This window comes from Macaca fascicularis, chromosome 5 (assembly GCF_037993035.2).
Source record: "Macaca fascicularis isolate 582-1 chromosome 5, T2T-MFA8v1.1".
Classification (NCBI taxonomy): domain Eukaryota; kingdom Metazoa; phylum Chordata; class Mammalia; order Primates; family Cercopithecidae; genus Macaca; species Macaca fascicularis.
Window position 1 is genome coordinate 103831944 of NC_088379.1, and position 13069 is coordinate 103845012.

A 13069-nucleotide genomic window follows, 5' to 3' on the forward strand; every position below is an offset into this window, starting at 1 on the left:
AGAAAGCTTTAAACGTGATGTTTAAAAAAATAATGAATATCAAGTTCAACAGAGCTTAAAGGGAAAAAAAAATAAGTTTTTAGAAAATGAATACAAATCTGACAAAATGTTAGAATTTCTTAAATCCGAGTGATGGAGATAAAGGTATTCATTATCCTATTTTTCACGGGTTTGAAATATTTTATAAATAAACAAATAGCCTTTAAGTACCTCTAGTAAGTGAATAATAATATGCAAAAGAACAAATAAGTAGATGGTAGTTGTAGTTGTCATATGATACAGTTTTCATCTACATTAAGTGTTTACCAAACATATTGTAATAATTAAATCAACAAAATCAGCATTACAGGCTTTCTAAATAATGAACGGTGCATACTAAAAACATTTTACATATTTTCACTTTTTTGAGACAGGATTTCACTCTGTCGCCCAGGCTGTGAGTGCAGTGGTGCAATCTTGGTTCACTGCAGCCTCAACCTCCCGGGCTCAGTTCACCTCAGCCTCCCAAGTAGCTTGGATTACAGGCACACGTCACCACACTCAGCTAATTTTTTGTATATTTTGTAGAGACAGAGTTTGGTTTAACCATGTTGCCCAGGCTAGTCTGGAAGCCCTGGGTTCAAGTTGTCTGCCTGCCTCTGAAATCCCAGAGTGCTGGGATTACAGGCATGGGCCACCACACTCAGCCCCCCCATTTTAAGTATTTTAAAAATGCTGAAGTTAACCTGAGGTCCTTAAAGCGCAACTACCGCCTAGCCTTCTTAGGGAATCTGAGAAGGCTGAACTGCCCTAAGCACACCCACTCAATCTGTATCTTGGCTGCATCTCTTTTTGGTGAGTGACAGCTGTTTTAAGGGGCTATATGCAAGGCGGGTTGGAGGTAGAAAACTAAGAGGATCTAAGAAAAGAAGCGTATCCAGTCCATATCACTTAATTACAGGGGACAAATCAATTACTCAAATCAAACACATACATAGTTTTCTCTAACGAGGTCTAATTCATAAATTTTAATTAAAAAGGAAGATTTGTACAGTCCTGTCATCAGAACTGAGTTTTCTCATAAGAAATCAAGAAACTGGCAGATACATATGTTTAATTTACTATATTGTAATCAGTGAAAACGTACGCTTTTAAACCAGCTACAAATTTTAATCATGAAAGTACTTATTTAGATTTGGAAGGATTACAAAATGCAGGGGAGGTAAGACTGTTTAATAAACTAACAGAAACTGTGTTAAGCTCTATTACACAAACAATTGCCTCATCTTTTGAATTGTACATAATAAAGCATATTAATTTCTGTGTAAACAAACACATTACTTGATATGGTATGATTGTATGTTTTTAAATAAATGATAAATAAGTAAACTATGTATTTATCACTACATGCTTCCACAGATCTTATGGATTTTACATTTCTTCGTTTTCTTTGGGGATATATATCTCTATCTCAATGAAAAATTCGACACAAATCATTGATTCTGAGCTAGATACTTTTTTTTTCTAAGGATAGAAGTTCCTAATTTGCCTATAATTCTTACTTTTTGTACCAAGCAATTAATGTGATGGCTTAAATGTAATGGGTAAGTTAACACAAATATTATATATTAAATACTTTATTAACTATGTAGCCCTGGATTGCTTAGAACAATGTTGCTCAGAGTGAGTTTTGTGTACTGATGCTAATCTACAAACTGTTAGTGGTTGTGATGTAGTAAGCTCAGAAACTCAGAATATAGCTTTGGCAACTGTTATAGCAATTTGACAATAATTTTATGTCTATTAAATCTAAAAACATTATTTTTATTGAATTTTTCAAGTAATTCATTTCTAATGTGTTGGTATTGGTCCACAACTAACTGGAAATTCAAAAACTTGGTTGTCCCCACAGATAGTATGAGAAATACCAGCCAAAAAAAAAAAAAAAAAACAAACCTAGTAGCTTTGACCTAAGAGCCTTAAAGCTCCCAGACAGATTGATTTTATATAGTACTGAGAAAAGTCATTTTAAACAATGTTAATAAGAGCTTATATTTATTTAACATTTAATAGTTCACCAAGCATCTAAGTCCGGTAGGATAGGGATCATTATCTCCACGTTATAGATAAGGAAACTGAAACTGAGGTAAGTGATCTGGCCAAGGTCACCTAGTTACTAGATAAAAGAGCCGTAAATGGAACATGCATCTTACAACGCTAAGCCAATATTCTTTCTGGTACATCATGCACAAGGGTAAAATAATGCTGGTTTGATAGAAAAATTGAAACCATGATTGTATCACTCAACTTTGAAATGAAGTTATTCATGCTTTTAAATTCAATTGTTCTTGGGGATACAGAGAAACAAAAGAACCTATTCAGATCTGAACTTGGTGTTTTAGACTGCAGCCTTTAATGTCAAGGAATCTTAGACTTTTACTTCCATTGTGCACACAAGCTCAGGGGTAATAAAGTGTTAATATTTTGTTGATGTATCAAGTTTGAAATGCGAAGGAGTGAAATAGAAGGCCTACATTTAAAAAACTAACTTTTTTCGCTGCTATGCAATAGATATACATATTTCCAAATAATAAAGTTATTAGAGGTACACATGATAATTGAATACATTTATATAATTTCCAATGATCAAATCAATGTGATTAGAATATCTATCACCTTAAATATTAAATATTATGCCAGAAACATTCAAATTATTGTCTTCTAGCTATCCTGATATATACAATAGATTATTATAAATAGATTATTGTATAGTCACCCTACCGATCTATCAAACACAAGGTCTTATTTCTTCTAGCAAAATTAACTTTAGAAGGCATGTTCTAGTCAGTGCTGTCTAATCATGCCACATATGGCTATTTAAATTTAACTTAGTTAAAATTTTAAGTTAAAAATTTGGTTTTTTAATAGCTTGGGCCACAATCCAACTGCTTAATACCCACACATGACTGATGGTTACCATATTGAACATCATAGCTATGGAACATTTCCATCACTATAGAAAATTCTACTGGACAGTGCTGTTACAGTTTTCCAGACAGACACTTACCTTTGATGAATTTAAAGTAGAAAGATACAGAAATTAAAATCAAGAGTCTCCTACAATAAGAAAAATCTAGTTATATATATGCAACAATTATTTCCAAAGCCAAATTGTTTCATACACTATAGGCGGTCAGTTAAGATAGTGAGGGGAATTTTATCCTAAATTTATTAGATACAGATTAACATAAAAAACATAAAACTTGCATTGAAAGAAGTCTAATTTTGAGATAGCAATTTATCATGAAAGTAAATAGTCAGTATGCCTCACCTTTATAATTTAAAAAAAGAAAAGAAAAATATGTAAATAAGATGTAATTAAGGCGAAATAAAAGAAACATTTGATGGCTCTCTGAGAATTTATAGCAATGCCACCATAGCAAATCAGAAAATTAGGCTCAATAACACAATTAGGACACATTGGAATTATGGTGGAGTAACCTTATTATTTGGTAATAGAAATTAAAAATGCAGAGTAGAAAATCTAAAGCAATAAGACAAAATGAGTTTTTTGTAGCAAGCAAATCAACCATGATTTAGAGTCCAGGAAATGGAATGTGTTTTTAGATCCATCTCTGAAGAAAGACATATGGCCAGCATCCTGAAGGTTGCTTCCTAGCCAGCTGCCATGCTCAAATCCTAAGGTGCATTTCAGGCAAAGGCACTCTTCATTGTGTATGATCTCGTCTCTCACTCTGATGGAGTATGCTGGACTTACATGAAAGCCTCAAAAACTCCTTTTACTGCTTTATCTTAAGGCTCACATCAAAGGTAGGCCAACGCTGTGTTCCACATTGCCTTTCAAGGTCAGGGAGGTCTGAAAATGCATCCAGTCTCCATTTTATTATTCCAATGACATGACAGGAAGAAAGCAAAGCACTAAGGAAGGACCAAGAGGGATGACAATGCAGAAGAGTGCTGCAGGAACATGTGTCGCAGTCCAAGGGTATTTAGAGTAACTTTACTCCTGGCATGTTACATCGTTGACCCATATGTAGGCTCCTCCTCTTTTAGGGTAGATGGAGAGAGAAAGGGAAATTTTTTTTTAATGTCTCACAAAAACAAAATATATTTACTTCCAAAATATCTCTTCTGAAATCAACTGAGATAACCATAGTTTACCCATTTTTTTTGAAGGCTCTGTGAACAACCTATCTGATTCTTGCTAACAGAAAGGAATTAGTTGGAAATTTAAAAGTAGGTGTCAGTGCTGGAAGAAGTGATCACAGCACTCACAAAGTGATGACAAGAAGCAAAGAGGTGTTGAAGGAGAACTGGCTCTGAAGGCAGGTGGACCTGTGTTCGAATTGAGCCTGGACCTCTTACTAGCTCCATAGGAGGAGTTGATAACATTCAATCAGCTACATTACCCGCAATTATCTAGGGATAAAGGTATCTATCTTGCAGAAGAAGATAAACAATGTGGCTAAATAAAAGTAATTTTTAGAAAATCTAAAGTTGCCACAGTTGGAATCCAATGGAAAGGCAATAAAAAAGCCCAAGAACATAACATTTTTACATAATCATTAGCAAATTATCCCAAGAATGAGAGGGTAATTTTAAAAATCAAGTTAGCTACAGACTAATATCTAATGGCAATTGAGTCTAACTGCCACAATGTGGAAAGTGAGATCTGATCACTGCAGATTAGCATTAGCAGGGGCCTCTATGCAAAGGCTTTCAAAGATCAAAGTGGAAAACATAAATGCATGAAGCAGCAGAGAGTGGTACAGCCTGTAAAGAAATGAAGAGACTACGCCAGTCAAAAGGTATTCAGATTTTAAAATGTTAAAAACCACGTATGCTGCACAAAACAAATCTGAAGGCAGAATTTGACTTAAGGGATGCCAGTTTGGAACTTCATACACAAAGACAAATTCCCATCTATGGATAACTTATACACAACATAAAACAAAACAAAAAAAATCCTGTCAATCCAATATAATTCACTTTGCACCATAAGGGGATGAGGATGTGGGAAAACAAATACTACCTACCTTTCTAAAAAAAATTAGTATTTATTGAATATTGAATTGAATTGAATATTGTGGTCACTATTCATTCCACATCCTATCCTTTCATTAACTGCAGAAAAGGGTGAAGGAAGAAGGCATTAAAATCACTCAGTAGAGGAAGGTATGGAGAGAGGAGTATGGAGTCATAAAATATCCCAAACCAGGAACAATGGTAAAGGTGAGCCTTAGGAGTAGGAAAACATCCTGAAAAGCTGGGGGAGAACACCTTGCCTAGAAGAACAAGGAACAGATATTTTCCTTTCTTCTCCCTTTGTCTCTTTCGTTTAAAAGATTGGATTAAAACTTTTATAGGAGCATTAAAGGAAGCTGAGGGAGTCATGGATTTTTGGTCTGTCGGCTTTTGTGGCTTTAAATCTTTTAGCCTGTGAGCTTTCAGGATTTTGCCTTTTGGGGCTGAGGAACTTCATGGGTCTTTTGGACCTTTGGAATTCTGGGGCTCTGTTGTCTCTCTTGGACTGAGGAATGCTACTGTTTTACAGATACAGGGATGGAAAAAGTACAGAGCGAATTGTTTGAGATTGACTCTCAGCCTCAGCCTGAAGTAAGAGAAGCGAAGGATAACTGTATATGTCTTTCTGAATTCCTTTAGCAGATGCTTGTCATTTCTTTTGACTGCCCAGCATTGGAGTCCTTTTCTGGATTTGGGGAATTCTCTGCCTTATAAATCTTGATGGGAGACAAAGACTCCCTGCCCCATCTAGAAGCTAGATACTCTCTTTCCTACTTTCCTTTGCAGGTAGAAAGAAATGTATCCAGGCTCCACTTTGACTCAGGAGTTAGTGGCACAAGGAAGCAGGCACTCTGCGGAATCCAATCCAGAAGCTGCAGTGGTAGCAGTTCTATAGTAGCCATAGTTAAGTGTTTCTTATATGTTGGCAGCTATTTGAGATGCAGCATCTGGGCAGTGGTGCCTTCATGGGACTAATTTGGCTTCAGACTTCAGAGTTGGTTTCTATCTGTGTAACCTCCACGCTTGGTTCGACTTCCATTCTAGAGATTCTGAGAGGTAGCCAATATCCTTTATGAAAATCCTTTTCTACTTATTCTTAGCAGAGCTGGTTTCTATTGCTTACAACTAACAATTCTTACTGATACAGCTCTGAGGTCCAATCCACCAGGAAATTAAAGAAGAAGTTCAACAAACAAGCTCTATTGAGAAACAGACTGCTGTCATACTGTGTTGGGAATCTGAGCATAGTAGTATAGGTGAGGGTATGAATAATTTAAGAGTTATGTCCACTTATACTGATACTCTACTAAAACTAACTCTCTCTGAGGTCACCTATGACTTTCTTATTGCTAAATCTAATGGCCTCTGTTAACTTCCCACATTTACATTTTCTGCCATATTTGACACTGTTGACCATTCCTTCCTCCTGGAATCTTTATTATCTATTGACAGGGAACATCTTGAGGGCAAAAATTTATCAGGACTGTCTTTGTACTCCCAGCACATTGCATTTTGCCTGACACATCGCACTCAAGATTTCAATGAATAAATGCATGAATACATATTGTATTTTTAACTATGATGAAAAGAGAAAGGCTAATTGAATAAAGCACACAGAAAATATTGGTGAAGAGTGAAAAAGTGATGGTCACCTATTTTGAGTATTTTAAGCCCATTTTAATGCAGTGATCAGCAATAGATATTATATAAGCAATGTATTGATTAATAATACAAACAGGACAAGTAACTGTCATCGAACTAATATTTATCAATGGAATTGGTCTATTTGTTAAGACACATTGATTTATCAATTAAATTGAAGACTAAAAACATAATGAAGAGTCACAAAAACTGCATGTAGTTGTCAGAATCCCAAGAAACATCAAAGGCCTGTGAATATTTAGTTAATCAAACAGGTTTTTACCTCAACAAAGTCAAAAGTTCTCTTGTCCATGTAACAAGATCATCACACTTTCTGGATCTTCAGAGATCACCAGATTGATGTTTACCATACTTACATGAAAATCTGAAGATAAAAGTGATTTTTAGCTGGGCAAGACTGAACCTCCTCTGTAGAAGACCAATAGTTAAATAGGAAAAATCAAGATCAACATGTCCCAACCTAACCAGATATCAATCTCTCTGCTATTACTGATCAAGAACCGGGATCACAAAACTGTCATCAGTGGGACAAATCCAGCCCATCATCCGTTTTGGCAAACAAAAGTTGATCAGAACACAGCCATACCCACTTGTTTATATATTGTCTATGGCTACATTTGTTCTGCAATGGCATAGTCGAGTAGTTGGGGGACAGAGTATAGCCCAAAAAGAGCCTAAAATATGTACTACCTGCTCCATTATAGAAAAAGTTTGCTGACTTTTAATAAAAAAGATATGGAGAAAGAAGAGAAGTCTAATTTAGATTTCTGGACCTACACAAAAGTGCCCTGAAAATGAGAATTCTTTTGCTCCATCCATCTCACTCTCAGAGCTGAAACGTTTCCTCTATCCTCCCTCTTCCTCACTTCACTACAATCAAGGCTTACAACTGTGAACAGTTTATTTATTTTTTTCCATACTTTGGAACACTTACATCAAAAGTAAACAGTTTATGGTAATTAAAATATGTGATTAAAAATCTAACCACTTCTAAATTATCCCAGTTCTTTTCCTTGAGTTCTCACATTGTTCTTTCTTTTTTCAAAAGTAATAGTTTCCTTTTCATTGACAATCCTTCTCCTGACCACTCCTCGTCAACCTGTCTCTTTGCTCTTATTTTCCCACAGATTTTTCTTTTTTCTTTTCTTTTCTTTCTTTTTTTTTTTTTTAAGACAGAGTCTCCCTCTGTCGGCCAGGCTGGAGTGCAGTGGTGCCATCTCAGCTCACTGCAACCTCCTCTGCATCTTGGGTTCAAGTGATTCTCCTGCCTGAGCCTCCCGAGTAGTTGGGACTACAGGCGCATGCCACCATGCCGGCTAATTTTTTGTATTTTTAATAGAGATGGGGTTTCACCATGTTAGCCAGACTGGTCTCAAACTCCTGACCTTCTGATCCACCCGCCTCGGCCTCCCAAAGTGCTGGGATTACAGGCGTGAGCCATTGCGCCCGGCCTTTCCCACAGATTTCTTAAATGCAATATGTGTTCTAAGCACTATATTCTTCCAGCTCCATACTTGCGCATGCATCATTTATCTTTTTTCTAAAGCTTTCACCATCATTCCGTACAGCTAATTCCGGTTCACTTTAACCTTTACTTTAAACCCCACACCTGCATTTCCAAACGCTGTAAATCTTCATGTGGGCGTGTTGTGTTCCTATTCACATTTGTCTGGCTTGACATCTAAATCATTATCTCTGCCCACAAAAACAAATCATAAAATATACACAAAAATAGTACAGCTGCCGGGCGCGGTGGCACACGCCTGTAATCCCAGCACTTTGAGAGGCCAAGGTGGGCAAATCACAAGGTCAGGAGATCGAGACCATCCTGGCTAACACGGTGAAACCCCGTCTCTACTAAAACTACAAACTTAGCCAGGTGTGGTGGCACCACCTATAGTCCCAGCTACTCGGAAGGCTGAGGCAGGAGAATCGGTTGAACCTGGGAGGTGGAGGTTGCAGTGAGCTGAGATCCCACCACTGCACTCCAGCCTGAGCAACAGAAGGAGACTCTGTCACACACACACACACACACACACACAAAGCGCTGCTGTTCATTGTCTAACGTTCTCTGGGTTAATTACATCACTCTCCTACCAGTTGCCAAAACTAGAAACAAGAGAACCTCTCACCATCTACATCTAACCAAACATAAAATTCTAAAGATTCTTGAGTTTAAAATGTATCTGGAAATTTTCTCCTCCATGTAATTTCCAATACTCTATTTTATAGTCTCATCATTGAATACCTTCAAAATAGCTGCAACTGTATTCCTGTTTTGCTTGGGCTATTTCTCTAATTCATCTTTCATGTTGCTCCCAGAATTATCTTCCTATAATACAAATCAGATCATGAAACATCTCTGTTCAAAAATCTTCAAGATTCCCCTTGACCTACAAAGTCCAAATGCTTGGAGTGGCATTCAAGGCTGATCATGGTCTAAGCTACCTTTTCAGATCTATTACCAACTTACCTCCATCATAAAGTTTGAACTCTGATAGCACTGGATTATTTTTCATTTTCTGAACATAGCTGTAACATGTTCATATATTTCTATTATATTATGTTCCAAAGAGTTGAGCCATACTCCCCACCCGCACCCCTAGGCTAACCATCCTACAATGCACTTGAGGAAAAATAGGTGGCCATAGTTTGGCTGGCAATTAGATTTTGCTTGCTGAGACATGTATGCAAGGTGGCTAGATTTTCAGAAGGGGGAAAGGGAAAAGGGGACCTCAGTAAGGTGGTTAGAAAGGCTGCTGAGGAGGTTCTGAGCCAGAACCAAAAGAAATAAGGCAATTATATGAGAAAAACTTCACAGAAAGAGCAGTTTAATGCTGTTTGCTGTATCATTCCCTCCTCTGTTTTCCCACTAAACTTGTAGTGAGTCTATATTTCTAAGCAGTATTCTCACAGTTGGGTTTATTTAAGAGCTAAAACCTAGTGGCCTGGCCTGAAGATATGCGTGAAGTGATTCCTTTGAACTATGTTAGCCTCAATTTTTATGTTGAAAATTTCTTTAAAGGCATGAATCATATTTTATAGTAACTGATCTTTGTTTATGCCATTGATTTGAATTCTATCCAGCTCTATCCTGTTTTTCTCTTGTACCTAGTTCCCCCTTATCCACAGTTTCACTTTCTGTGGCTTCACTTACCGGTGGTCAACTGTGGTCCAAAAATATGAAATGGACAATTCCAGAAATAAAAAATTCATTAGGTTTAAATTGCCATCATTTTGAGTAGCAGGATGAACTCTCTCATTTTCCTGCTCCATCCCACCTGGGATGTGAATCATGCCTTTGTGCAGTGTACCCACACTGTAGATGTTACCCACATGCCCCTTAGTCAGCTTGTCTCAGTTATCAGATCAACTGTTTCAGTATCGGTATGGAAATGCTTGTGTTTAAGTAAGCCTTATTTTATTTAATAATGACCCCAAAGTAGAAGAGTAATGCTGCTGGCATTTCAGATATGCCAAAGAGAAGCCAAACATATGCCAAGGAGAAGTTGTTAAGCTCCTACTGTGCCTAATTTATAAATTAAACTTTATCATAGGCATATATTTACAGGAAAAAAACATAGTACAGTATATACACAGTTCAGTACTATTTGAGGTTTCAGGTATCCACTGGGGTGGGCTTGGAATGTACCCTTTGTGGATAATGGGGGGACTACTGCAATTGTTATTTTAGTACTATTTCTGTGGTCTTTTTCTCCCAACCCCTTATAATATAAGAAGCTGGAAAAATGAGGTGCTCCATTCCACAATGGTATCTCCTATATAATCTTATCAACGTCATCAGCATGGCACATGCTCAGAAGTGCTCCTTGAGCCTATTCATTCTTTCTCTGAAACAGAAGTCTAAAGCTATGAAGACACTTTAGAAAACAGTTATGTCATTAGACATCTCTCCCACTACCAAACAAATGTTGCTGAATATGGTCCATTCTCCCATTAAATAACATTAGATTTGAGATACTTTTTAATGAGGCTTATAATACTATTTAATTCTTTAATAATTCTTTAACCTTTAAAGCTGTCTCTTCCACTGCAGTCAATTAGAGCATACAATTGATGTTTAAAAGAAAATCATGCCAGGCACTGTTCTAACAGTGCTAGTTAACAAGAAAGACAAAATCCTTGTTTTCATTGTTATCCCACTCTAGTACAGAGAAAAAACAAGCAAGCAAATAAAATAACAAAATACCAGAAAAGAATAAGGGTGTAATACAATAAAACAGGATGATGTGATAGAATGACGATTTTAGATTTGTTTGTTTGTATACGTTATAAAAATGAGGCAACTGAGTTCTTCCAAGATACTTGATCTGTGATGGGAATGACCAGAAGGAGGCAGTTATAGAAATATCTGAGGAAAGAACATTCCTCACTGAGAGAATATGTAAGGTAGGAATGTGCTTGGCACGTTCGAGAAACAAAGTGTAAGGGGAAAAGATTTAAAATGATGACAAAAATACAAGCATAGCATAGAGCACTTGAGGTCTTACTAGCAGGGTAACAAATTTCAGTTTTCTTCTAAGTGAGTGTATTAGTCTATTCTTGTGTTGCTATAAAGGAATACCTGAGACTGGTAATTTACAAAGAAAAGAGGTTTAATTGGCTCACAATTCTGCAGGCTGTACATGCACAGCTCCAGTATCTGCTCAGTTTCTAGGGAAGCCTCAGCAAGCTTTTACTCATGGCTGAAGGTGAAGTGGGAGTAGGCTCGTCACATAGCCAGAGCAGGAACAAGAGAGAGAGAGAGAGTGGGAGGTGTCACACAGTTTTAAACAACCAGATCTAGTGTGAGCTCACTCATCACCAAGAGGATGGTGCAAAGCCATTCATGAGCGAGATTATCCAATGATCCAAATATCTCCCACCTCCAGTGGACTACATTTCAACATGAGATTTGTCAAGGACACAAATCCAAACCACATCAGTGAAGTAGGAGGTTTTTGGAAGATTTTAAGCTTGGGAGTGATGGACCTGATTTTATAATGATGGTTCTGACTGTTCTATGGAGATTAGATTGTAAGTGGGCAAGATAAAAGGAAGGAAGACTAGCTGGGAGACTCTTCAAAAAGTATAGACATGAGAAGATGGTGGCTTGGACCAAGGTGGTATAACAGTAGAAGTGGATAGATGTGAAATACGTTTTGAAAGAAGGAGGAATTCAATGGATCAAATGTGAGGGCAACAGAGAAAGAAAAAGGACAATCAACAGTGACTTCTAAGGTCAGGTACGGTGGCTCACGCCTGTAATCCCAGCACCTTGGGAGGTCAAGGCAGGCAGATAACTTGAGGTCAGAAATTCAAGACCAGCCTGACCAACATGGTGAACTCCATCTCTACTGAAAGTACAAAAATTAGCTGGGCGTGGTGGCGCATGCCTGTAATCCCAGCTACTCAGGAGGCTAAGACAGGAGAATCACTGGAACACAGGAGGCAGAGGTTGCAGTGAGACAAGATGGCGCCACTGCACTCCAGCCTGGGAAGCAAGAGAAAAACTCTGTCTAAAAAAACAAAACAAACAAACAAAAAACACACAAACAAACAAAAATCCCAACAATGGCTTCTAGGTTTTTGGTTTAAATAAAATGACATAGTAAGGAATGGGAAAGGAGCAGATTAAGGAGGAGAGGATAATCAAAATTTGTCTTTTAGCCACATAAAAATTGAATTGTTTATGACATGCAAGAGGAAGTATCATTATAGGTAACTGGATATACACATCTGGAGCTCAGTGTCAAGATCAGAGATGACATATAGTCTTGGGAGTAAATGGAGACATTCAGGGAAGGTGTGTAGAGGAGAGAAGAGAAGAGAAAAAAAGGGGACGGGAGGCCACCAGTATTTAGAGGACAGCAGAGAAGGAGCCTCTGAGTTACAAGAAAAAACAGAGCATGAACTCTTCTCCACTAAGCTGCAGACTCCTACATCCAATGCCCATTTTATAATCACTACCAAACAGCCAACAAGATCTTCTTTTCTTATGTTACTGTATGTAGAAATGCTAGGATTTGCCTATAAGATGCTGGTCCAATGTGCTTATTTGTTTTAACAAGACAAACATTTCCAAGAACTTTCTTATTTTGAGTGATATTTCTAGTGCTGCAAGCCACCCACCAGTCATTTCTGAACTCGGCATACTGTTATCTGACTTCAGCAATTGGATGTCATGCTTTTCCCCCAATGGCACAAGTCCTGTTGCGCATTTTTGTTCTGGGGGGATGTCTCTGTTTTATTTTGAGCATTTTATGCCTGATTAAATTCCATCTCAGCAACTGAAGAACTTCTTAAGAGAAGCATTTTTAGGTAGAAAACCTGGGAGCTTAGCTTATTGTTCACTACTAGTGTAAAATTTGGTGAATCCTTG